Here is a 24935-nt window from a genome sequence, read left to right as displayed (position 1 = left end):
CAGCCAATCTACTCGCCAGTACATTATAAAAGTAGGAAAGAAACCCCAAAAGCTTAAAGCACCTGCTATTCCTAGGCGGTCTCTCATCCAAGTACTAACCTGGCCCAAACCTGCTTATATTCAGAGATCGGGCATTGACTCTATTTTTTGCCAAATTTATTATATACTAAGTGAAAAAATTCCAAAAGCTTAAAGCACCTGGTATTCCTTGGCGGTCTCTCATCCAAGTACTAACCAGACCTAAACCTGCTAAGATTCAGAGATCGGGCATTGACTCTATTTTTTGCCAAATTTATTATATACTAAGTGAAAAAATTCCAAAAGCTTAAAGCACCTGGTATTCCTTGGCGGTCTATCATTCAAGTACTAACCAGACCTTAACCTGCTAAGATTCAGAGATCGGGCATTGACTTCTTCTTTTTTTTTTTTTTGCCAGATTATTATATAATTCGTGAAAAATATCCAAACATTTAAAGCACCTGGTATTCCCAGGCAGTCTCCCATCCATGTACTAACCTGGCGCAAACCTGCTTATATTCAGAGATCGGGCATTGACTCTATTTTTTGGCAAAATTATTATATACTAAGTGAAAAATTTCAAAAGCTTAAAGCACCTGGTATTCCTTGGCGGTCTCTCATCCAAGTACTAACTAGACCTAAACCTGCTAAAATTCAGAGATCGGGCATTGACTCTTTTTTTTTTTTTGCAAGATTTTTATATAATTCGTGAAAAATATCCAAATATTTAAAGCACCTGGTATTCCCAGGCAGTCTCCCATCCATGTACTAACCTGGCGCAAACCTGCTTATATTCAGAGATCGGGCATTGACTCTATTTTTTGGCAAAATTATTATATACTAAGTGAAAAATTTCAAAAAAGCTTAGAGTACCTGGTATTCCCAGGCGGTCTCCCATCCAGGCACTAACCAGGCCCAAACCTGCTTAGCTTACGAGATCAGACAAGATCGGGCATAGCCAGGCTGGTATGGCCATAAGCGAAGACTGCTGCAAAGAGAAGGCTATTTAAAGATCAGCCAATCTACTCGCCAGTACATTATAAAAGTAGGAAAGAAACCCCAAAAGCTTAAAGCACCTGGTATTCCTAGGCGGTCTCTCATCCAAGTACTAACCTGGCCCAAACCTGCTTATATTCAGAGATCGGGCATTGACTCTATTTTTTGGCAAATTTATTATATACTAAGTGAAAAAATTCCAAAAGCTTAAAGCACCTGGTATTCCTTGGCGGTCTATCATTCAAGTACTAACCAGACCTTAACCTGCTAAGATTCAGAGATCGGGCATTGACTTCTTCTTTTTTTTTTTTTTTTTGCAAGATTATTATATAATTCGTGAAAAATATCCAAAAATTTAAAGCACCTGGTATTCCCAGGCAGTCTCCCATCCATGTACTAACCTGGCCCAAACCTGCTTATATTCAGAGATCGGGCATTGACTCTATTTTTTGCCAAATTTATTATATACTAAGTGAAAAAATTCCAAAAGCTTAAAGCACCTGGTATTCCTTGGCGGTCTCTCATCCAAGTACTAACCAGTCCTAAACCTGCTAAGATTCAGAGATCGGGCATTGACTCTTTTTTTTTTTTTTTTTTTTTTTTTGCAAGATTATTATATAATTCATGAAAAATATCCAAACATTTAAAGCACCTGGTATTCCCAGGCAGTCTCCCATCCATGTACTAACCTGGCGCAAACCTGCTTATATTCAGAGATCGGGCATTGACTCTATTTTTTGGCAAAATTATTATATACTAAGTGAAAAAATTCCAAAAGCTTAAAGCACCTGGTATTCCTTGGCGGTCTCTCATCCAAGTACTAACCAGACCTAAACCTACTAAGATTCAGAGATCGGGCATTGACTCTTTTTTTTTCTTTTTTTTTTTTTTTTTGCAAGATTATTATATAATTCGTGAAAAATATCCAAAAATTTAAAGCACCTGATATTCCCAGGCAGTCTCCCATCCATGTACTAACCTGGCGCAAACCTGCTTATATTCAGAGATCGGGCATTGACTCTATTTTTTTGGCAAAATTATTATATACTAAGTGAAAAATTTCAAAAAAGCTTACAGTACCTGGTATTCCCAGGCGGTCTCCCATCCAGGCACTAACCAGGCCCAACCTGCTTAGCTTCCGAGATCAGACAAGATCGGGCATAGCCAGGCTGGTATGGCCATAAGCGAAGACTGCTGCAAAGAGAAGGCTATTTAAAGATCAGCCAATCTACTCGCCAGTACATTATAAAAGTAGGAAAGAAACCCCAAAAGCTTAAAGCACCTGGTATTCCTAGGCGGTCTCTCATCCAATTACTAACCTGGCCCAAACCTGCTTATATTCAGAGATCGGGCATTGACTCTATTTTTTGCCAAATTTATTATATACTAAGTGAAAAAATTCCAAAAGCTTAAAGCACCTGGTATTCCTTGGCGGTCTATCATTCAAGTACTAACCAGACCTTAACCTGCTAAGATTCAGAGATCGGGCATTGACTTCTTCTTTTTTTTTTTTTTTTGCCAGATTATTATATAATTCGTGAAAAATATCCAAACATTTAAAGCACCTGGTATTCCCAGGCAGTCTCCCATCCATGTACTAACCTGGCGCAAACCTGCTTATATTCAGAGATCGGGCATTGACTCTATTTTTTGGCAAAATTATTATATACTAAGTGAAAAATTTCAAAAGCTTAAAGCACCTGGTATTCCTTGGCGGTCTCTCATCCAAGTACTAACTAGACCTAAACCTGCTAAAATTCAGAGATCGGGCATTGACTCTTTTTTTTTTTTTGCAAGATTTTTATATAATTCGTGAAAAATATCCAAACATTTAAAGCACCTGGTATTCCCAGGCAGTCTCCCATCCATGTACTAACCTGGCGCAAACCTGCTTATATTCAGAGATCGGGCATTGACTCTATTTTTTGGCAAAATTATTATATACTAAGTGAAAAATTTCAAAAAAGCTTAGAGTACCTGGTATTCCCAGGCGGTCTCCCATCCAGGCACTAACCAGGCCCAAACCTGCTTAGCTTACGAGATCAGACAAGATCGGGCATAGCCAGGCTGGTATGGCCATAAGCGAAGACTGCTGCAAAGAGAAGGCTATTTAAAGATCAGCCAATCTACTCGCCAGTACATTATAAAAGTAGGAAAGAAACCCCAAAAGCTTAAAGCACCTGGTATTCCTAGGCGGTCTCTCATCCAAGTACTAACCTGGCCCAAACCTGCTTATATTCAGAGATCGGGCATTGACTCTATTTTTTGGCAAATTTATTATATACTAAGTGAAAAAATTCCAAAAGCTTAAAGCACCTGGTATTCCTTGGCGGTCTATCATTCAAGTACTAACCAGACCTTAACCTGCTAAGATTCAGAGATCGGGCATTGACTTCTTCTTTTTTTTTTTTTTTTTGCAAGATTATTATATAATTCGTGAAAAATATCCAAAAATTTAAAGCACCTGGTATTCCCAGGCAGTCTCCCATCCATGTACTAACCTGGCCCAAACCTGCTTATATTCAGAGATCGGGCATTGACTCTATTTTTTGCCAAATTTATTATATACTAAGTGAAAAAATTCCAAAAGCTTAAAGCACCTGGTATTCCTTGGCGGTCTCTCATCCAAGTACTAACCAGTCCTAAACCTGCTAAGATTCAGAGATCGGGCATTGACTCTTTTTTTTTTTTTTTTTTTTTTTTGAAAGATTATTATATAATTCATGAAAAATATCCAAACATTTAAAGCACCTGGTATTCCCAGGCAGTCTCCCATCCATGTACTAACCTGGCGCAAACCTGCTTATATTCAGAGATCGGGCATTGACTCTATTTTTTTGGCAAAATTATTATATACTAAGTGAAAAAATTCCAAAAGCTTAAAGCACCTGGTATTCCTTGGCGGTCTCTCATCCAAGTACTAACCAGACCTAAACCTACTAAGATTCAGAGATCGGGCATTGACTCTTTTTTTTTCTTTTTTTTTTTTTTTTGCAAGATTATTATATAATTCGTGAAAAATATCCAAAAATTTAAAGCACCTGATATTCCCAGGCAGTCTCCCATCCATGTACTAACCTGGCGCAAACCTGCTTATATTCAGAGATCGGGCATTGACTCTATTTTTTTGGCAAAATTATTATATACTAAGTGAAAAATTTCAAAAAAGCTTACAGTACCTGGTATTCCCAGGCGGTCTCCCATCCAGGCACTAACCAGGCCCAAACCTGCTTAGCTTCCGAGATCAGACAAGATCGGGCATAGCCAGGCTGGTATGGCCATAAGCGAAGACTGCTGCAAAGAGAAGGCTATTTAAAGATCAGCCAATCTACTCGCCAGTACATTATAAAAGTAGGAAAGAAACCCCAAAAGCTTAAAGCACCTGGTATTCCTAGGCGGTCTCTCATCCAATTACTAACCTGGCCCAAACCTGCTTATATTCAGAGATTGGGCATTGACTCTATTTTTTGCCAAATTTATTATATACTAAGGGAAAAAATTCCAAAAGCTTAAAGCACCTGGTATTCCTTGGCGGTCTCTCATCCAAGTACTAACCAGATCTAAACCTGCTAAGATTCAGAGATCGGGCATTGACTCTTTTTTATTTTGTTGCAAGATTATTATATAATTCGTGAAAAATATCCAAACATTTAAAGCACCTGGTATTCCCAGGCAGTCTCCCATCCATGTACTAACCTGGCGCAAACCTGCTTATATTCAGAGATCGGGCATTGGCTCTATTTTTTGGCAAAATTATTATATACTAAGTGAAAAATTTCAAAAAAGCTTAGAGTACCTGGTATTCCCAGGCGGTCTCCCATCCAGGCACTAACCAGGCCCAAACCTGCTTAGCTTATGAGATCAGACAAGATCGGGCATAGCCAGGCTGGTATGGCCATAAGCGAAGACTGCTGCAAAGAGAAGGCTATTTAAAGATCAGCCAATCTACTCGCCAGTACATTATAAAAGTAGGAAAGAAACCCCAAAAGCTTAAAGCACCTGCTATTCCTAGGCGGTCTCTCATCCAATTACTAACCTGGCCCAAACCTGCTTATATTCAGAGATCGGGCATTGACTCTATTTTTTGCCAAATTTATTATATACTAAGTGAAAAAATTCCAAAAGCTTAAAGCACCTGGTATTCCTTGGCGGTCTCTCATCCAAGTACTAACCAGACCTAAACCTGCTAAGATTCAGAGATCGGGCATTGACTCTATTTTTTGCCAAATTTATTATATACTAAGTGAAAAAATTCCAAAAGCTTAAAGCACCTGGTATTCCTTGGCGGTCTATCATTCAAGTACTAACCAGACCTTAACCTGCTAAGATTCAGAGATCGGGCATTGACTTCTTCTTTTTTTTTTTTTTTTGCCAGATTATTATATAATTCGTGAAAAATATCCAAACATTTAAAGCACCTGGTATTCCCAGGCAGTCTCCCATCCATGTACTAACCTGGCGCAAACCTGCTTATATTCAGAGATCGGGCATTGACTCTATTTTTTGGCAAAATTATTATATACTAAGTGAAAAAATTCCAAAAGCTTAAAGCACCTGGTATTCCTTGGCGGTCTCTCATCCAAGTACTAACCAGACCTAAACCTACTAAGATTCAGAGATCGGGCATTGACTCTTTTTTTTTCTTTTTTTTTTTTTTTTGCAAGATTATTATATAATTCGTGAAAAATATCCAAAAATTTAAAGCACCTGATATTCCCAGGCAGTCTCCCATCCATGTACTAACCTGGCGCAAACCTGCTTATATTCAGAGATCGGGCATTGACTCTATTTTTTTGGCAAAATTATTATATACTAAGTGAAAAATTTCAAAAAAGCTTACAGTACCTGGTATTCCCAGGCGGTCTCCCATCCAGGCACTAACCAGGCCCAAACCTGCTTAGCTTCCGAGATCAGACAAGATCGGGCATAGCCAGGCTGGTATGGCCATAAGCGAAGACTGCTGCAAAGAGAAGGCTATTTAAAGATCAGCCAATCTACTCGCCAGTACATTATAAAAGTAGGAAAGAAACCCCAAAAGCTTAAAGCACCTGGTATTCCTAGGCGGTCTCTCATCCAATTACTAACCTGGCCCAAACCTGCTTATATTCAGAGATCGGGCATTGACTCTATTTTTTGCCAAATTTATTATATACTAAGTGAAAAAATTCCAAAAGCTTAAAGCACCTGGTATTCCTTGGCGGTCTCTCATCCAAGTACTAACCAGATCTAAACCTGCTAAGATTCAGAGATCGGGCATTGACTCTTTTTTATTTTGTTGCAAGATTATTATATAATTCGTGAAAAATATCCAAACATTTAAAGCACCTGGTATTCCTTGGCGGTCTCTCATCCAAGTACTAACTAGACCTAAACCTGCTAAAATTCAGAGATCGGGCATTGACTCTTTTTTTTTTTTTGCAAGATTTTTATATAATTCGTGAAAAATATCCAAACATTTAAAGCACCTGGTATTCCCAGGCAGTCTCCCATCCATGTACTAACCTGGCGCAAACCTGCTTATATTCAGAGATCGGGCATTGACTCTATTTTTTGGCAAAATTATTATATACTAAGTGAAAAATTTCAAAAAAGCTTAGAGTACCTGGTATTCCCAGGCGGTCTCCCATCCAGGCACTAACCAGGCCCAAACCTGCTTAGCTTACGAGATCAGACAAGATCGGGCATAGCCAGGCTGGTATGGCCATAAGCGAAGACTGCTGCAAAGAGAAGGCTATTTAAAGATCAGCCAATCTACTCGCCAGTACATTATAAAAGTAGGAAAGAAACCCCAAAAGCTTAAAGCACCTGGTATTCCTAGGCGGTCTCTCATCCAAGTACTAACCTGGCCCAAACCTGCTTATATTCAGAGATCGGGCATTGACTCTATTTTTTGGCAAATTTATTATATACTAAGTGAAAAAATTCCAAAAGCTTAAAGCACCTGGTATTCCTTGGCGGTCTATCATTCAAGTACTAACCAGACCTTAACCTGCTAAGATTCAGAGATCGGGCATTGACTTCTTCTTTTTTTTTTTTTTTTTGCAAGATTATTATATAATTCGTGAAAAATATCCAAAAATTTAAAGCACCTGGTATTCCCAGGCAGTCTCCCATCCATGTACTAACCTGGCCCAAACCTGCTTATATTCAGAGATCGGGCATTGACTCTATTTTTTGCCAAATTTATTATATACTAAGTGAAAAAATTCCAAAAGCTTAAAGCACCTGGTATTCCTTGGCGGTCTCTCATCCAAGTACTAACCAGACCTAAACCTACTAAGATTCAGAGATCGGGCATTGACTCTTTTTTTTTCTTTTTTTTTTTTTTTTTGCAAGATTATTATATAATTCGTGAAAAATATCCAAAAATTTAAAGCACCTGATATTCCCAGGCAGTCTCCCATCCATGTACTAACCTGGCGCAAACCTGCTTATATTCAGAGATCGGGCATTGACTCTATTTTTTGGCAAAATTATTATATACTAAGTGAAAAATTTCAAAAAAGCTTACAGTACCTGGTATTCCCAGGCGGTCTCCCATCCAGGCACTAACCAGGCCCAAACCTGCTTAGCTTCCGAGATCAGACAAGATCGGGCATAGCCAGGCTGGTATGGCCATAAGCGAAGACTGCTGCAAAGAGAAGGCTATTTAAAGATCAGCCAATCTACTCGCCAGTACATTATAAAAGTAGGAAAGAAACCCCAAAAGCTTAATGCACCTGCTATTCCTAGGCGGTCTCTCATCCAATTACTAACCTGGCCCAAACCTGCTTATATTCAGAGATCGGACATTGACTCTATTTTTTGCCAAATTTATTATATACTAAGTGAAAAAATTCCAAAAGCTTAAAGCACCTGGTATTCCTTGGCGGTCTCTCATCCAAGTACTAACCAGATCTAAACCTGCTAAGATTCAGAGATCGGGCATTGACTCTTTTTTATTTTGTTGCAAGATTATTATATAATTCGTGAAAAATATCCAAACATTTAAAGCACCTGGTATTCCCAGGCAGTCTCCCATCCATGTACTAACCTGGCGCAAACCTGCTTATATTCAGAGATCGGGCATTGGCTCTATTTTTTGGCAAAATTATTATATACTAAGTGAAAAATTTCAAAAAAGCTTAGAGTACCTGGTATTCCCAGGCGGTCTCCCATCCAGGCACTAACCAGGCCCAAACCTGCTTAGCTTATGAGATCAGACAAGATCGGGCATAGCCAGGCTGGTATGGCCATAAGCGAAGACTGCTGCAAAGAGAAGGCTATTTAAAGATCAGCCAATCTACTCGCCAGTACATTATAAAAGTAGGAAAGAAACCCCAAAAGCTTAAAGCACCTGCTATTCCTAGGCGGTCTCTCATCCAATTACTAACCTGGCCCAAACCTGCTTATATTCAGAGATCGGGCATTGACTCTATTTTTTGCCAAATTTATTATATACTAAGTGAAAAAATTCCAAAAGCTTAAAGCACCTGGTATTCCTTGGCGGTCTCTCATCCAAGTACTAACCAGACCTAAACCTGCTAAGATTCAGAGATCGGGCATTGACTCTATTTTTTGCCAAATTTATTATATACTAAGTGAAAAAATTCCAAAAGCTTAAAGCACCTGGTATTCCTTGGCGGTCTATCATTCAAGTACTAACCAGACCTTAACCTGCTAAGATTCAGAGATCGGGCATTGACTTCTTCTTTTTTTTTTTTTTTTTTTGCAAGATTATTATATAATTCATGAAAAATATCCAAACATTTAAAGCACCTGGTATTCCCAGGCAGTCTCCCATCCATGTACTAACCTGGCGCAAACCTGCTTATATTCAGAGATCGGGCATTGACTCTATTTTTTGGCAAAATTATTATATACTAAGTGAAAAAATTCCAAAAGCTTAAAGCACCTGGTATTCCTTGGCGGTCTCTCATCCAAGTACTAACCTGGCCCAAACCTGCTTATATTCAGAGATCGGGCATTGACTCTATTTTTTGCCAAATTTATTATATACTAAGTGAAAAAATTCCAAAAGCTTAAAGCACCTGGTATTCCTTGGCGGTCTCTCATCCAAGTACTAACCAGACCTAAACCTGCTAAGATTCAGAGATCGGGCATTGACTCTTTTTTTTTTTTTTTTTTTTTTTTTTGCAAGATTATTATATAATTCATGAAAAATATCCAAACATTTAAAGCACCTGGTATTCCCAGGCAGTCTCCCATCCATGTACTAACCTGGCGCAAACCTGCTTATATTCAGAGATCGGGCATTGACTCTATTTTTTGGCAAAATTATTATATACTAAGTGAAAAAATTCCAAAAGCTTAAAGCACCTGGTATTCCTTGGCGGTCTCTCATCCAAGTACTAACCAGACCTAAACCTACTAAGATTCAGAGATCGGGCATTGACTCTTTTTTTTTCTTTTTTTTTTTTTTTTTTGCAAGATTATTATATAATTCGTGAAAAATATCCAAACATTTAAAGCACCTGGTATTCCCAGGCAGTCTCCCATCCATGTACTAACCTGGCGCAAACCTGCTTATATTCAGAGATCGGGCATTGACTCTATTTTTTGGCAAAATTATTATATACTAAGTGAAAAATTTCAAAAGCTTAAAGCACCTGGTATTCCTTGGCGGTCTCTCATCCAAGTACTAACTAGACCTAAACCTGCTAAAATTCAGAGATCGGGCATTGACTCTTTTTTTTTTTTGCAAGATTTTTATATAATTCGTGAAAAATATCCAAACATTTAAAGCACCTGGTATTCCCAGGCAGTCTCCCATCCATGTACTAACCTGGCGCAAACCTGCTTATATTCAGAGATCGGGCATTGACTCTATTTTTTGGCAAAATTATTATATACTAAGTGAAAAATTTCAAAAAAGCTTAGAGTACCTGGTATTCCCAGGCGGTCTCCCATCCAGGCACTAACCAGGCCCAAACCTGCTTAGCTTACGAGATCAGACAAGATCGGGCATAGCCAGGCTGGTATGGCCATAAGCGAAGACTGCTGCAAAGAGAAGGCTATTTAAAGATCAGCCAATCTACTCGCCAGTACATTATAAAAGTAGGAAAGAAACCCCAAAAGCTTAAAGCACCTGGTATTCCTAGGCGGTCTCTCATCCAAGTACTAACCTGGCCCAAACCTGCTTATATTCAGAGATCGGGCATTGACTCTATTTTTTGGCAAATTTATTATATACTAAGTGAAAAAATTCCAAAAGCTTAAAGCACCTGGTATTCCTTGGCGGTCTATCATTCAAGTACTAACCAGACCTTAACCTGCTAAGATTCAGAGATCGGGCATTGACTTCTTCTTTTTTTTTTTTTTTTGCAAGATTATTATATAATTCGTGAAAAATATCCAAAAATTTAAAGCACCTGGTATTCCCAGGCAGTCTCCCATCCATGTACTAACCTGGCCCAAACCTGCTTATATTCAGAGATCGGGCATTGACTCTATTTTTTGCCAAATTTATTATATACTAAGTGAAAAAATTCCAAAAGCTTAAAGCACCTGGTATTCCTTGGCGGTCTCTCATCCAAGTACTAACCAGTCCTAAACCTGCTAAGATTCAGAGATCGGGCATTGACTCTTTTTTTTTTTTTTTTTTTTTTTTGCAAGATTATTATATAATTCATGAAAAATATCCAAACATTTAAAGCACCTGGTATTCCCAGGCAGTCTCCCATCCATGTACTAACCTGGCGCAAACCTGCTTATATTCAGAGATCGGGCATTGACTCTATTTTTTGGCAAAATTATTATATACTAAGTGAAAAAATTCCAAAAGCTTAAAGCACCTGGTATTCCTTGGCGGTCTCTCATCCAAGTACTAACCAGACCTAAACCTACTAAGATTCAGAGATCGGGCATTGACTCTTTTTTTTTCTTTTTTTTTTTTTTTTGCAAGATTATTATATAATTCGTGAAAAATATCCAAAAATTTAAAGCACCTGATATTCCCAGGCAGTCTCCCATCCATGTACTAACCTGGCGCAAACCTGCTTATATTCAGAGATCGGGCATTGACTCTATTTTTTTGGCAAAATTATTATATACTAAGTGAAAAATTTCAAAAAAGCTTACAGTACCTGGTATTCCCAGGCGGTCTCCCATCCAGGCACTAACCAGGCCCAAACCTGCTTAGCTTCCGAGATCAGACAAGATCGGGCATAGCCAGGCTGGTATGGCCATAAGCGAAGACTGCTGCAAAGAGAAGGCTATTTAAAGATCAGCCAATCTACTCGCCAGTACATTATAAAAGTAGGAAAGAAACCCCAAAAGCTTAAAGCACCTGGTATTCCTAGGCGGTCTCTCATCCAATTACTAACCTGGCCCAAACCTGCTTATATTCAGAGATCGGGCATTGACTCTATTTTTTGCCAAATTTATTATATACTAAGTGAAAAAATTCCAAAAGCTTAAAGCACCTGGTATTCCTTGGCGGTCTCTCATCCAAGTACTAACCAGATCTAAACCTGCTAAGATTCAGAGATCGGGCATTGACTCTTTTTTATTTTGTTGCAAGATTATTATATAATTCGTGAAAAATATCCAAACATTTAAAGCACCTGGTATTCCTTGGCGGTCTCTCATCCAAGTACTAACTAGACCTAAACCTGCTAAAATTCAGAGATCGGGCATTGACTCTTTTTTTTTTTTGCAAGATTTTTATATAATTTGTGAAAAATATCCAAACATTTAAAGCACCTGGTATTCCCAGGCAGTCTCCCATCCATGTACTAACCTGGCGCAAACCTGCTTATATTCAGAGATCGGGCATTGACTCTATTTTTTGGCAAAATTATTATATACTAAGTGAAAAATTTCAAAAAAGCTTAGAGTACCTGGTATTCCCAGGCGGTCTCCCATCCAGGCACTAACCAGGCCCAAACCTGCTTAGCTTACGAGATCAGACAAGATCGGGCATAGCCAGGCTGGTATGGCCATAAGCGAAGACTGCTGCAAAGAGAAGGCTATTTAAAGATCAGCCAATCTACTCGCCAGTACATTATAAAAGTAGGAAAGAAACCCCAAAAGCTTAAAGCACCTGGTATTCCTAGGCGGTCTCTCATCCAAGTACTAACCTGGCCCAAACCTGCTTATATTCAGAGATCGGGCATTGACTCTATTTTTTGGCAAATTTATTATATACTAAGTGAAAAAATTCCAAAAGCTTAAAGCACCTGGTATTCCTTGGCGGTCTATCATTCAAGTACTAACCAGACCTTAACCTGCTAAGATTCAGAGATCGGGCATTGACTTCTTCTTTTTTTTTTTTTTTTTGCAAGATTATTATATAATTCATGAAAAATATCCAAACATTTAAAGCACCTGGTATTCCCAGGCAGTCTCCCATCCATGTACTAACCTGGCGCATACCTGCTTATATTCAGAGATCGGGCATTGACTCTATTTTTTGGCAAAATTATTATATACTAAGTGAAAAAATTCCAAAAGCTTAAAGCACCTGGTATTCCTTGGCGGTCTCTCATCCAAGTACTAACCAGACCTAAACCTACTAAGATTCAGAGATCGGGCATTGACTCTTTTTTTTTCTTTTTTTTTTTTTTTGCAAGATTATTATATAATTCGTGAAAAATATCCAAAAATTTAAAGCACCTGATATTCCCAGGCAGTCTCCCATCCATGTACTAACCTGGCGCAAACCTGCTTATATTCAGAGATCGGGCATTGACTCTATTTTTTGGCAAAATTATTATATACTAAGTGAAAAATTTCAAAAAAGCTTACAGTACCTGGTATTCCCAGGCGGTCTCCCATCCAGGCACTAACCAGGCCCAAACCTGCTTAGCTTCCGAGATCAGACAAGATCGGGCATAGCCAGGCTGGTATGGCCATAAGCGAAGACTGCTGCAAAGAGAAGGCTATTTAAAGATCAGCCAATCTACTCGCCAGTACATTATAAAAGTAGGAAAGAAACCCCAAAAGCTTAAAGCACCTGCTATTCCTAGGCGGTCTCTCATCCAATTACTAACCTGGCCCAAACCTGCTTATATTCAGAGATCGGACATTGACTCTATTTTTTGCAAAATTTATTATATACTAAGTGAAAAAATTCCAAAAGCTTAAAGCACCTGGTATTCCTTGGCGGTCTCTCATCCAAGTACTAACCAGATCTAAACCTGCTAAGATTCAGAGATCGGGCATTGACTCTTTTTTATTTTGTTGCAAGATTATTATATAATTCGTGAAAAATATCCAAACATTTAAAGCACCTGGTATTCCCAGGCAGTCTCCCATCCATGTACTAACCTGGCGCAAACCTGCTTATATTCAGAGATCGGGCATTGGCTCTATTTTTTGGCAAAATTATTATATACTAAGTGAAAAATTTCAAAAAAGCTTAGAGTACCTGGTATTCCCAGGCGGTCTCCCATCCAGGCACTAACCAGGCCCAAACCTGCTTAGCTTATGAGATCAGACAAGATCGGGCATAGCCAGGCTGGTATGGCCATAAGCGAAGACTGCTGCAAAGAGAAGGCTATTTAAAGATCAGCCAATCTACTCGCCAGTACATTATAAAAGTAGGAAAGAAACCCCAAAAGCTTAAAGCACCTGCTATTCCTAGGCGGTCTCTCATCCAATTACTAACCTGGCCCAAACCTGCTTATATTCAGAGATCGGGCATTGACTCTATTTTTTGCCAAATTTATTATATACTAAGTGAAAAAATTCCAAAAGCTTAAAGCACCTGGTATTCCTTGGCGGTCTCTCATCCAAGTACTAACCAGACCTAAACCTGCTAAGATTCAGAGATCGGGCATTGACTCTATTTTTTGCCAAATTTATTATATACTAAGTGAAAAAATTCCAAAAGCTTAAAGCACCTGGTATTCCTTGGCGGTCTATCATTCAAGTACTAACCAGACCTTAACCTGCTAAGATTCAGAGATCGGGCATTGACTTCTTCTTTTTTTTTTTTTTTGCCAGATTATTATATAATTCGTGAAAAATATCCAAACATTTAAAGCACCTGGTATTCCCAGGCAGTCTCCCATCCATGTACTAACCTGGCGCAAACCTGCTTATATTCAGAGATCGGGCATTGACTCTATTTTTTGGCAAAATTATTATATACTAAGTGAAAAATTTCAAAAGCTTAAAGCACCTGGTATTCCTTGGCGGTCTCTCATCCAAGTACTAACTAGACCTAAACCTGCTAAAATTCAGAGATCGGGCATTGACTCTTTTTTTTTTTTTGCAAGATTTTTATATAATTCGTGAAAAATATCCAAATATTTAAAGCACCTGGTATTCCCAGGCAGTCTCCCATCCATGTACTAACCTGGCGCAAACCTGCTTATATTCAGAGATCGGGCATTGACTCTATTTTTTGGCAAAATTATTATATACTAAGTGAAAAATTTCAAAAAAGCTTAGAGTACCTGGTATTCCCAGGCGGTCTCCCATCCAGGCACTAACCAGGCCCAAACCTGCTTAGCTTACGAGATCAGACAAGATCGGGCATAGCCAGGCTGGTATGGCCATAAGCGAAGACTGCTGCAAAGAGAAGGCTATTTAAAGATCAGCCAATCTACTCGCCAGTACATTATAAAAGTAGGAAAGAAACCCCAAAAGCTTAAAGCACCTGGTATTCCTAGGCGGTCTCTCATCCAAGTACTAACCTGGCCCAAACCTGCTTATATTCAGAGATCGGGCATTGACTCTATTTTTTGGCAAATTTATTATATACTAAGTGAAAAAATTCCAAAAGCTTAAAGCACCTGGTATTCCTTGGCGGTCTATCATTCAAGTACTAACCAGACCTTAACCTGCTAAGATTCAGAGATCGGGCATTGACTTCTTCTTTTTTTTTTTTTTTTTTGCAAGATTATTATATAATTCGTGAAAAATATCCAAAAATTTAAAGCACCTGGTATTCCCAGGCAGTCTCCCATCCATGTACTAACCTGGCCCAAACCTGCTTATATTCAGAGATCGGGCATTGACTCTATTTTTTGCCAAATTTATTATATACTAAGTGAAAAAATTCCAAAAGCTTAAAGCACCTGGTATTCCTTGGCGGTCTCTCATCCAAGTACTAACCAGTCCTAAACCTGCTAAGATTCAGAGATCGGGCATTGACTCTTTTTTTTTTTTTTTTTTTTTTTTGCAAGATTATTATATAATTCATGAAAAATATCCAAACATTTAAAGCACCTGGTATTCCCAGGCAGTCTCCCATCCATGTACTAACCTGGCGCAAACCTGCTTATATTCAGAGATCGGGCATTGACTCTATTTTTTGGCAAAATTATTATATACTAAGTGAAAAAATTCCAAAAGCTTAAAGCACCTGGTATTCCTTGGCGGTCTCTCATCCAAGTACTAACCAGACCTAAACCTACTAAGATTCAGAGATCGGGCATTGACTGTTTTTTTTTTCTTTTTTTTTTTTTTTTGCTAGATTATTATATAATTCGTGAAAAATATCCAAAAATTTAAAGCACCTGATATTCCCAGGCAGTCTCCCATCCATGTACTAACCTGGCGCAAACCTGCTTATATTCAGAGATCGGGCATTGACTCTATTTTTTTGGCAAAATTATTATATACTAAGTGAAAAATTTCAAAAAAGCTTACAGTACCTGGTATTCCCAGGCGGTCTCCCATCCAGGCACTAACCAGGCCCAAACCTGCTTAGCTTCCGAGATCAGACAAGATCGGGCATAGCCAGGCTGGTATGGCCATAAGCGAAGACTGCTGCAAAGAGAAGGCTATTTAAAGATCAGCCAATCTACTCGCCAGTACATTATAAAAGTAGGAAAGAAACCCCAAAAGCTTAAAGCACCTGGTATTCCTAGGCGGTCTCTCATCCAATTACTAACCTGGCCCAAACCTGCTTATATTCAGAGATCGGGCATTGACTCTATTTTTTGCCAAATTTATTATATACTAAGTGAAAAAATTCCAAAAGCTTAAAGCACCTGGTATTCCTTGGCGGTCTCTCATCCAAGTACTAACCAGATCTAAACCTGCTAAGATTCAGAGATCGGGCATTGACTCTTTTTTATTTTGTTGCAAGATTATTATATAATTCGTGAAAAATATCCAAACATTTAAAGCACCTGGTATTCCTTGGCGGTCTCTCATCCAAGTACTAACTAGACCTAAACCTGCTAAAATTCAGAGATCGGGCATTGACTCTTTTTTTTTTTTTGCAAGATTTTTATATAATTCGTGAAAAATATCCAAACATTTAAAGCACCTGGTATTCCCAGGCAGTCTCCCATCCATGTACTAACCTGGCGCAAACCTGCTTATATTCAGAGATCGGGCATTGACTCTATTTTTTGGCAAAATTATTATATACTAAGTGAAAAATTTCAAAAAAGCTTAGAGTACCTGGTATTCCCAGGCGGTCTCCCATCCAGGCACTAACCAGGCCCAAACCTGCTTAGCTTACGAGATCAGACAAGATCGGGCATAGCCAGGCTGGTATGGCCATAAGCGAAGACTGCTGCAAAGAGAAGGCTATTTAAAGATCAGCCAATCTACTCGCCAGTACATTATAAAAGTAGGAAAGAAACCCCAAAAGCTTAAAGCACCTGGTATTCCTAGGCGGTCTCTCATCCAAGTACTAACCTGGCCCAAACCTGCTTATATTCAGAGATCGGGCATTGACTCTATTTTTTGGCAAATTTATTATATACTAAGTGAAAAAATTCCAAAAGCTTAAAGCACCTGGTATTCCTTGGCGGTCTATCATTCAAGTACTAACCAGACCTTAACCTGCTAAGATTCAGAGATCGGGCATTGACTTCTTCTTTTTTTTTTTTTTTTTGCAAGATTATTATATAATTCGTGAAAAATATCCAAAAATTTAAAGCACCTGGTATTCCCAGGCAGTCTCCCATCCATGTACTAACCTGGCCCAAACCTGCTTATATTCAGAGATCGGGCATTGACTCTATTTTTTGCCAAATTTATTATATACTAAGTGAAAAAATTCCAAAAGCTTAAAGCACCTGGTATTCCTTGGCGGTCTCTCATCCAAGTACTAACCAGACCTAAACCTGCTAAGATTCAGAGATCGGGCATTGACTCTTTTTTTTTTTTTTTTTTTTTTTTTGCAAGATTATTATATAATTCATGAAAAATATCCAAACATTTAAAGCACCTGGTATTCCCAGGCAGTCTCCCATCCATGTACTAACCTGGCGCAAACCTGCTTATATTCAGAGATCGGGCATTGACTCTATTTTTTGGCAAAATTATTATATACTAAGTGAAAAAATTCCAAAAGCTTAAAGCACCTGGTATTCCTTGGCGGTCTCTCATCCAAGTACTAACCAGACCTAAACCTACTAAGATTCAGAGATCGGGCATTGACTCTTTTTTTTTCTTTTTTTTTTTTTTTTGCAAGATTATTATATAATTCGTGAAAAATATCCAAAAATTTAAAGCACCTGATATTCCCAGGCAGTCTCCCATCCATGTACTAACCTGGCGCAAACCTGCTTATATTCAGAGATCGGGCATTGACTCTATTTTTTGGCAAAATTATTATATACTAAGTGAAAAATTTCAAAAAAGCTTACAGTACCTGGTATTCCCAGGCGGTCTCCCATCCAGGCACTAACCAGGCCCAAACCTGCTTAGCTTCCGAGATCAGACAAGATCGGGCATAGCCAGGCTGGTATGGCCATAAGCGAAGACTGCTGCAAAGAGAAGGCTATTTAAAGATCAGCCAATCTACTCGCCAGTACATTATAAAAGTAGGAAAGAAACCCCAAAAGCTTAAAGCACCTGCTATTCCTAGGCGGTCTCTCATCCAATTACTAACCTGGCCCAAACCTGCTTATATTCAGAGATCGGACATTGACTCTATTTTTTGCCAAATTTATTATATACTAAGTGAAAAAATTCCAAAAGCTTAAAGCACCTGGTATTCCTTGGCGGTCTCTCATCCAAGTACTAACCAGACCTAAACCTGCTAAGATTCAGAGATCGGGCATTGACTCTTTTTTTTTTTTTTTTTTTTTTTTTTGCAAGATTATTATATAATTCGTGAAAAATATCCAAACATTTAAAGCACCTGGTATTCCCAGGCAGTCTCCCATCCATGTACTAACCTGGCGCAAACCTGCTTATATTCAGAGATCGGGCATTGACTCTATTTTTTGGCAAAATTATTATATACTAAGTGAAAAATTTCAAAAGCTTAAAGCACCTGGTATTCCTTGGCGGTCTCTCATCCAAGTACTAACTAGACCTAAACCTGCTAAAATTCAGAGATCGGGCATTGACTCTTTTTTTTTTTTGCAAGATTTTTATATAATTTGTGAAAAATATCCAAACATTTAAAGCACCTGGTATTCCCAGGCAGTCTCCCATCCATGTACTAACCTGGCGCAAACCTGCTTATATTCAGAGATCGGGCATTGACTCTATTTTTTGGCAAAATTATTATATACTAAGTGAAAAATTTCAAAAAAGCTTAGAGTACCTGGTATTCCCAGGCGGTCTCCCATCCAGGCACTAACCAGGCCCAAACCTGCTTAGCTTACGAGATCAGACAAGATCGGGCATAGCCAGGCTGGTATGGCCATAAGCGAAGACTGCTGCAAAGAGAAGGCTATTTAAAGATCAGCCAATCTACTCGCCAGTACATTATAAAAGTAGGAAAGAAACCCCAAAAGCTTAAAGCACCTGGTATTCCTAGGCGGTCTCTCATCCAAGTACTAACCTGGCCCAAACCTGCTTATATTCAGAGATCGGGCATTGACTCTATTTTTTGGCAAATTTATTATATACTAAGTGAAAAAATTCCAAAAGCTTAAAGCACCTGGTATTCCTTGGCGGTCTATCATTCAAGTACTAACCAGACCTTAACCTGCTAAGATTCAGAGATCGGGCATTGACTTCTTCTTTTTTTTTTTTTTTTGCAAGATTATTATATAATTCGTGAAAAATATCCAAAAAATTAAAGCACCTGGTATTCCCAGGCAGTCTCCCATCCATGTACTAACCTGGCCCAAACCTGCTTATATTCAGAGATCGGGCATTGACTCTATTTTTTGCCAAATTTATTATATACTAAGTGAAAAAATTCCAAAAGCTTAAAGCACCTGGTATTCCTTGGCGGTCTCTCATCCAAGTACTAACCAGACCTAAACCTGCTAAGATTCAGAGATCGGGCATTGACTCTTTTTTTTTTTTTTTTTTTTTTTTGCAAGATTATTATATAATTCATGAAAAATATCCAAACATTTAAAGCACCTGGTATTCCCAGGCAGTCTCCCATCCATGTACTAACCTGGCGCAAACCTGCTTATATTCAGAGATCGGGCATTGACTCTATTTTTTGGCAAAATTATTATATACTAAGTGAAAAAATTCCAAAAGCTTAAAGCACCTGGTATTCCTTGGCGGTCTCTCATCCAAGTACTAACCAGACCTAAACCTACTAAGATTCAGAGATCGGGCATTGACTCTTTTTTTTTCTTTTTTTTTTTTTTTTGCAAGATTATTATATAATTCGTGAAAAATATCCAAAAATTTAAAGCACCTGATATTCCCAGGCAGTCTCCCATCCATGTACTAACCTGGCGCAAACCTGCTTATATTCAGAGATCGGGCATTGACTCTATTTTTTGGCAAAATTATTATATACTAAGTGAAAAATTTCAAAAAAGCTTACAGTACCTGGTATTCCCAGGCGGTCTCCCATCCAGGCACTAACCAGGCCCAAACCTGCTTAGCTTCCGAGATCAGACAAGATCGGGCATAGCCAGGCTGGTATGGCCATAAGCGAAGACTGCTGCAAAGAGAAGGCTATTTAAAGATCAGCCAATCTACTCGCCAGTACATTATAAAAGTAGGAAAGAAACCCCAAAAGCTTAAAGCACCTGCTATTCCTAGGCGGTCTCTCATCCAATTACTAACCTGGCCCAAACCTGCTTATATTCAGAGATCGGACATTGACTCTATTTTTTGCCAAATTTATTATATACTAAGTGAAAAAATTCCAAAAGCTTAAAGCACCTGGTATTCCTTGGCGGTCTCTCATCCAAGTACTAACCAGATCTAAACCTGCTAAGATTCAGAGATCGGGCATTGACTCTTTTTTATTTTGTTGCAAGATTATTATATAATTCGTGAAAAATATCCAAACATTTAAAGCACCTGGTATTCCCAGGCAGTCTCCCATCCATGTACTAACCTGGCGCAAACCTGCTTATATTCAGAGATCGGGCATTGGCTCTATTTTTTGGCAAAATTATTATATACTAAGTGAAAAATTTCAAAAAAGCTTAGAGTACCTGGTATTCCCAGGCGGTCTCCCATCCAGGCACTAACCAGGCCCAAACCTGCTTAGCTTATGAGATCAGACAAGATCGGGCATAGCCAGGCTGGTATGGCCATAAGCGAAGACTGCTGCAAAGAGAAGGCTATTTAAAGATCAGCCAATCTACTCGCCAGTACATTATAAAAGTAGGAAAGAAACCCCAAAAGCTTAAAGCACCTGCTATTCCTAGGCGGTCTCTCATCCAATTACTAACCTGGCCCAAACCTGCTTATATTCAGAGATCGGGCATTGACTCTATTTTTTGCCAAATTTATTATATACTAAGTGAAAAAATTCCAAAAGCTTAAAGCACCTGGTATTCCTTGGCGGTCTCTCATCCAAGTACTAACCAGACCTAAACCTGCTAAGATTCAGAGATCGGGCATTGACTCTATTTTTTGCCAAATTTATTATATACTAAGTGAAAAAATTCCAAAAGCTTAAAGCACCTGGTATTCCTTGGCGGTCTATCATTCAAGTACTAACCAGACCTTAACCTGCTAAGATTCAGAGATCGGGCATTGACTTCTTCTTTTTTTTTTTTTTTTGCCAGATTATTATATAATTCGTGAAAAATATCCAAACATTTAAAGCACCTGGTATTCCCAGGCAGTCTCCCATCCATGTACTAACCTGGCGCAAACCTGCTTATATTCAGAGATCGGGCATTGACTCTATTTTTTGGCAAAATTATTATATACTAAGTGAAAAATTTCAAAAGCTTAAAGCACCTGGTATTCCTTGGCGGTCTCTCATCCAAGTACTAACTAGACCTAAACCTGCTAAAATTCAGAGATCGGGCATTGACTCTTTTTTTTTTTTTGCAAGATTTTTATATAATTCGTGAAAAATATCCAAATATTTAAAGCACCTGATATTCCCAGGCAGTCTCCCATCCATGTACTAACCTGGCGCAAACCTGCTTATATTCAGAGATCGGGCATTGACTCTATTTTTTGGCAAAATTATTATATACTAAGTGAAAAATTTCAAAAAAGCTTAGAGTACCTGGTATTCCCAGGCGGTCTCCCATCCAGGCACTAACCAGGCCCAAACCTGCTTAGCTTACGAGATCAGACAAGATCGGGCATAGCCAGGCTGGTATGGCCATAAGCGAAGACTGCTGCAAAGAGAAGGCTATTTAAAGATCAGCCAATCTACTCGCCAGTACATTATAAAAGTAGGAAAGAAACCCCAAAAGCTTAAAGCACCTGGTATTCCTAGGCGGTCTCTCATCCAAGTACTAACCTGGCCCAAACCTGCTTATATTCAGAGATCGGGCATTGACTCTATTTTTTGGCAAATTTATTATATACTAAGTGAAAAAATTCCAAAAGCTTAAAGCACCTGGTATTCCTTGGCGGTCTATCATTCAAGTACTAACCAGACCTTAACCTGCTAAGATTCAGAGATCGGGCATTGACTTCTTCTTTTTTTTTTTTTTTTTGCAAGATTATTATATAATTCGTGAAAAATATCCAAAAATTTAAAGCACCTGGTATTCCCAGGCAGTCTCCCATCCATGTACTAACCTGGCCCAAACCTGCTTATATTCAGAGATCGGGCATTGACTCTATTTTTTGCCAAATTTATTATATACTAAGTGAAAAAATTCCAAAAGCTTAAAGCACCTGGTATTCCTTGGCGGTCTCTCATCCAAGTACTAACCAGTCCTAAACCTGCTAAGATTCAGAGATCGGGCATTGACTCTTTTTTTTTTTTTTTTTTTTTTTTTGCAAGATTATTATATAATTCATGAAAAATATCCAAACATTTAAAGCACCTGGTATTCCCAGGCAGTCTCCCATCCATGTACTAACCTGGCGCAAACCTGCTTATATTCAGAGATCGGGCATTGACTCTATTTTTTGGCAAAATTATTATATACTAAGTGAAAAAATTCCAAAAGCTTAAAGCACCTGGTATTCCTTGGCGGTCTCTCATCCAAGTACTAACCAGACCTAAACCTACTAAGATTCAGAGATCGGGCATTGACTCTTTTTTTTTTTTTCTTTTTTTTTTTTTTTTGCAAGATTATTATATAATTCGTGAAAAATATCCAAAAATTTAAAGCACCTGATATTCCCAGGCAGTCTCCCATCCATGTACTAACCTGGCGCAAACCTGCTTATATTCAGAGATCGGGCATTGACTCTATTTTTTGGCAAAATTATTATATACTAAGTGAAAAATTTCAAAAAAGCTTACAGTACCTGGTATTCCCAGGCGGTCTCCCATCCAGGCACTAACCAGGCCCAAACCTGCTTAGCTTCCGAGATCAGACAAGATCGGGCATAGCCAGGCTGGTATGGCCATAAGCGAAGACTGCTGCAAAGAGAAGGCTATTTAAAGATCAGCCAATCTACTCGCCAGTACATTATAAAAGTAGGAAAGAAACCCCAAAAGCTTAAAGCACCTGGTATTCCTAGGCGGTCTCTCATCCAATTACTAACCTGGCCCAAACCTGCTTATATTCAGAGATCGGGCATTGACTCTATTTTTTGCCAAATTTATTATATACTAAGTGAAAAAATTCCAAAAGCTTAAAGCACCTGGTATTCCTTGGCGGTCTCTCATCCAAGTACTAACCAGACCTAAACCTGCTAAGATTCAGAGATCGGGCATTGACTCTATTTTTTGCCAAATTTATTATATACTAAGTGAAAAAATTCCAAAAGCTTAAAGCACCTGGTATTCCTTGGCGGTCTATCATTCAAGTACTAACCAGACCTTAACCTGCTAAGATTCAGAGATCGGGCATTGACTTCTTCTTTTTTTTTTTTTTTTGCCAGATTATTATATAATTCGTGAAAAATATCCAAAAATTTAAAGCACCTGGTATTCCCAGGCAGTCTCCCATCCATGTACTAACCTGGCCCAAACCTGCTTATATTCAGAGATCGGGCATTGACTCTATTTTTTGCCAAATTTATTATATACTAAGTGAAAAAATTCCAAAAGCTTAAAGCACCTGGTATTCCTTGGCGGTCTCTCATCCAAGTACTAACCAGACCTAAACCTGCTAAGATTCAGAGATCGGGCATTGACTCTTTTTTTTTTTTTGCAAGATTATTATATAATTCGTGAAAAATATCCAAAAATTTAAAGCACCTGATATTCCCAGGCAGTCTCCCATCCATGTACTAACCTGGCGCAAACCTGCTTATATTCAGAGATCGGGCATTGACTCTATTTTTTGGCAAAATTATTATATACTAAGTGAAAAATTTCAAAAAAGCTTACAGTACCTGGTATTCCCAGGCGGTCTCCCATCCAGGCACTAACCAGGCCCAAACCTGCTTAGCTTCCGAGATCAGACAAGATCGGGCATAGCCAGGCTGGTATGGCCATAAGCGAAGACTGCTGCAAAGAGAAGGCTATTTAAAGATCAGCCAATCTACTCGCCAGTACATTATAAAAGTAGGAAAGAAACCCCAAAAGCTTAAAGCACCTGCTATTCCTAGGCGGTCTCTCATCCAATTACTAACCTGGCCCAAACCTGCTTATATTCAGAGATCGGGCATTGACTCTATTTTTTGCCAAATTTATTATATACTAAGTGAAAAAATTCCAAAAGCTTAAAGCACCTGGTATTCCTTGGCGGACTCTCATCCAAGTACTAACCAGACCTAAACCTGCTAAGATTCAGAGATCGGGCATTGACTCTTTTTTTTTTTTTTTTTTTTTTTTGCAAGATTATTATATAATTCGTGAAAAATATCCAAACATTTAAAGCACCTGGTATTCCCAGGCAGTCTCCCATCCATGTACTAACCTGGCGCAAACCTGCTTATATTCAGAGATCGGGCATTGACTCTATTTTTTGGCAAAATTATTATATACTAAGTGAAAAATTTCAAAAGCTTAAAGCACCTGGTATTCCTTGGCGGTCTCTCATCCAAGTACTAACTAGACCTAAACCTGCTAAAATTCAGAGATCGGGCATTGACTCTTTTTTTTTTTTTTGCAAGATTTTTATATAATTCGTGAAAAATATCCAAACATTTAAAGCACCTGGTATTCCCAGGCAGTCTCCCATCCATGTACTAACCTGGCGCAAACCTGCTTATATTCAGAGATCGGGCATTGACTCTATTTTTTGGCAAAATTATTATATACTAAGTGAAAAATTTCAAATAAGCTTAGAGTACCTGGTATTCCCAGGCGGTCTCCCATCCAGGCACTAACCAGGCCCAAACCTGCTTAGCTTACGAGATCAGACAAGATCGGGCATAGCCAGGCTGGTATGGCCATAAGCGAAGACTGCTGCAAAGAGAAGGCTATTTAAAGATCAGCCAATCTACTCGCCAGTACATTATAAAAGTAGGAAAGAAACCCCAAAAGCTTAAAGCACCTGGTATTCCTAGGCGGTCTCTCATCCAAGTACTAACCTGGCCCAAACCTGCTTATATTCAGAGATCGGGCATTGACTCTATTTTTTGGCAAATTTATTATATACTAAGTGAAAAAATTCCAAAAGCTTAAAGCACCTGGTATTCCTTGGCGGTCTATCATTCAAGTACTAACCAGACCTTAACCTGCTAAGATTCAGAGATCGGGCATTGACTTCTTCTTTTTTTTTTTTTTTTTTGCAAGATTATTATATAATTCG

At 38.6% G+C, this 24935-nt stretch overlaps 10 non-coding genes and 15 pseudogenes across 10 annotated transcripts; all 25 read right to left on the bottom strand.

Moving 5' to 3' along the window:
• Positions 1-879: 879 nt before the first annotated feature.
• LOC127936433 (uncharacterized) lies at positions 880-998 on the bottom strand (annotated as a pseudogene).
• Positions 999-2082: 1084 nt separating this feature from the next.
• LOC127936281 (uncharacterized) lies at positions 2083-2200 on the bottom strand (annotated as a pseudogene).
• Positions 2201-2979: 779 nt separating this feature from the next.
• On the bottom strand, positions 2980-3098 carry LOC127936432 (uncharacterized; annotated as a pseudogene).
• A 1083-nt stretch (positions 3099-4181) lies between these two features.
• LOC127936727 (5S ribosomal RNA) lies at positions 4182-4300 on the bottom strand. Its single transcript, XR_008148311.1, has one exon. It is a non-coding gene; the product is annotated as a 5S ribosomal RNA (ribosomal RNA).
• A 498-nt stretch (positions 4301-4798) lies between these two features.
• LOC127937351 (uncharacterized) lies at positions 4799-4917 on the bottom strand (annotated as a pseudogene).
• A 930-nt stretch (positions 4918-5847) lies between these two features.
• Positions 5848-5966, bottom strand: LOC127936715 (5S ribosomal RNA). Its single transcript, XR_008148309.1, has one exon. It is a non-coding gene; the product is annotated as a 5S ribosomal RNA (ribosomal RNA).
• A 638-nt stretch (positions 5967-6604) lies between these two features.
• On the bottom strand, positions 6605-6723 carry LOC127936430 (uncharacterized; annotated as a pseudogene).
• Positions 6724-7518: 795 nt separating this feature from the next.
• LOC127936704 (5S ribosomal RNA) lies at positions 7519-7637 on the bottom strand. The gene has a single exon (XR_008148308.1). It is a non-coding gene; the product is annotated as a 5S ribosomal RNA (ribosomal RNA).
• Positions 7638-8135: 498 nt separating this feature from the next.
• Positions 8136-8254, bottom strand: LOC127937349 (uncharacterized; annotated as a pseudogene).
• A 1633-nt stretch (positions 8255-9887) lies between these two features.
• Positions 9888-10006, bottom strand: LOC127936429 (uncharacterized; annotated as a pseudogene).
• A 1081-nt stretch (positions 10007-11087) lies between these two features.
• Positions 11088-11206, bottom strand: LOC127936693 (5S ribosomal RNA). Its single transcript, XR_008148307.1, has one exon. It is a non-coding gene; the product is annotated as a 5S ribosomal RNA (ribosomal RNA).
• A 637-nt stretch (positions 11207-11843) lies between these two features.
• LOC127936428 (uncharacterized) lies at positions 11844-11962 on the bottom strand (annotated as a pseudogene).
• A 793-nt stretch (positions 11963-12755) lies between these two features.
• On the bottom strand, positions 12756-12874 carry LOC127936682 (5S ribosomal RNA). Its single transcript, XR_008148306.1, has one exon. It is a non-coding gene; the product is annotated as a 5S ribosomal RNA (ribosomal RNA).
• Positions 12875-13372: 498 nt separating this feature from the next.
• On the bottom strand, positions 13373-13491 carry LOC127937348 (uncharacterized; annotated as a pseudogene).
• Positions 13492-14405: 914 nt separating this feature from the next.
• On the bottom strand, positions 14406-14524 carry LOC127936427 (uncharacterized; annotated as a pseudogene).
• A 1084-nt stretch (positions 14525-15608) lies between these two features.
• LOC127936671 (5S ribosomal RNA) lies at positions 15609-15727 on the bottom strand. Its single transcript, XR_008148305.1, has one exon. It is a non-coding gene; the product is annotated as a 5S ribosomal RNA (ribosomal RNA).
• A 638-nt stretch (positions 15728-16365) lies between these two features.
• LOC127936426 (uncharacterized) lies at positions 16366-16484 on the bottom strand (annotated as a pseudogene).
• A 1082-nt stretch (positions 16485-17566) lies between these two features.
• On the bottom strand, positions 17567-17685 carry LOC127936660 (5S ribosomal RNA). Its single transcript, XR_008148304.1, has one exon. It is a non-coding gene; the product is annotated as a 5S ribosomal RNA (ribosomal RNA).
• A 784-nt stretch (positions 17686-18469) lies between these two features.
• Positions 18470-18588, bottom strand: LOC127936425 (uncharacterized; annotated as a pseudogene).
• Positions 18589-19668: 1080 nt separating this feature from the next.
• Positions 19669-19787, bottom strand: LOC127936649 (5S ribosomal RNA). The gene has a single exon (XR_008148303.1). It is a non-coding gene; the product is annotated as a 5S ribosomal RNA (ribosomal RNA).
• Positions 19788-20285: 498 nt separating this feature from the next.
• On the bottom strand, positions 20286-20404 carry LOC127937347 (uncharacterized; annotated as a pseudogene).
• A 915-nt stretch (positions 20405-21319) lies between these two features.
• On the bottom strand, positions 21320-21438 carry LOC127936424 (uncharacterized; annotated as a pseudogene).
• A 1086-nt stretch (positions 21439-22524) lies between these two features.
• Positions 22525-22643, bottom strand: LOC127936638 (5S ribosomal RNA). The gene has a single exon (XR_008148302.1). It is a non-coding gene; the product is annotated as a 5S ribosomal RNA (ribosomal RNA).
• Positions 22644-23559: 916 nt separating this feature from the next.
• LOC127936626 (5S ribosomal RNA) lies at positions 23560-23678 on the bottom strand. The gene has a single exon (XR_008148301.1). It is a non-coding gene; the product is annotated as a 5S ribosomal RNA (ribosomal RNA).
• Positions 23679-24462: 784 nt separating this feature from the next.
• On the bottom strand, positions 24463-24581 carry LOC127936423 (uncharacterized; annotated as a pseudogene).
• Positions 24582-24935: the final 354 nt, after the last annotated feature.

The sequence above is a fragment of the Carassius gibelio genome, chromosome A19, assembly GCF_023724105.1.
Source record: "Carassius gibelio isolate Cgi1373 ecotype wild population from Czech Republic chromosome A19, carGib1.2-hapl.c, whole genome shotgun sequence".
NCBI classification, from domain to species: domain Eukaryota; kingdom Metazoa; phylum Chordata; class Actinopteri; order Cypriniformes; family Cyprinidae; genus Carassius; species Carassius gibelio.
This window is presented reverse-complemented; position numbering and strand designations above follow the sequence as displayed.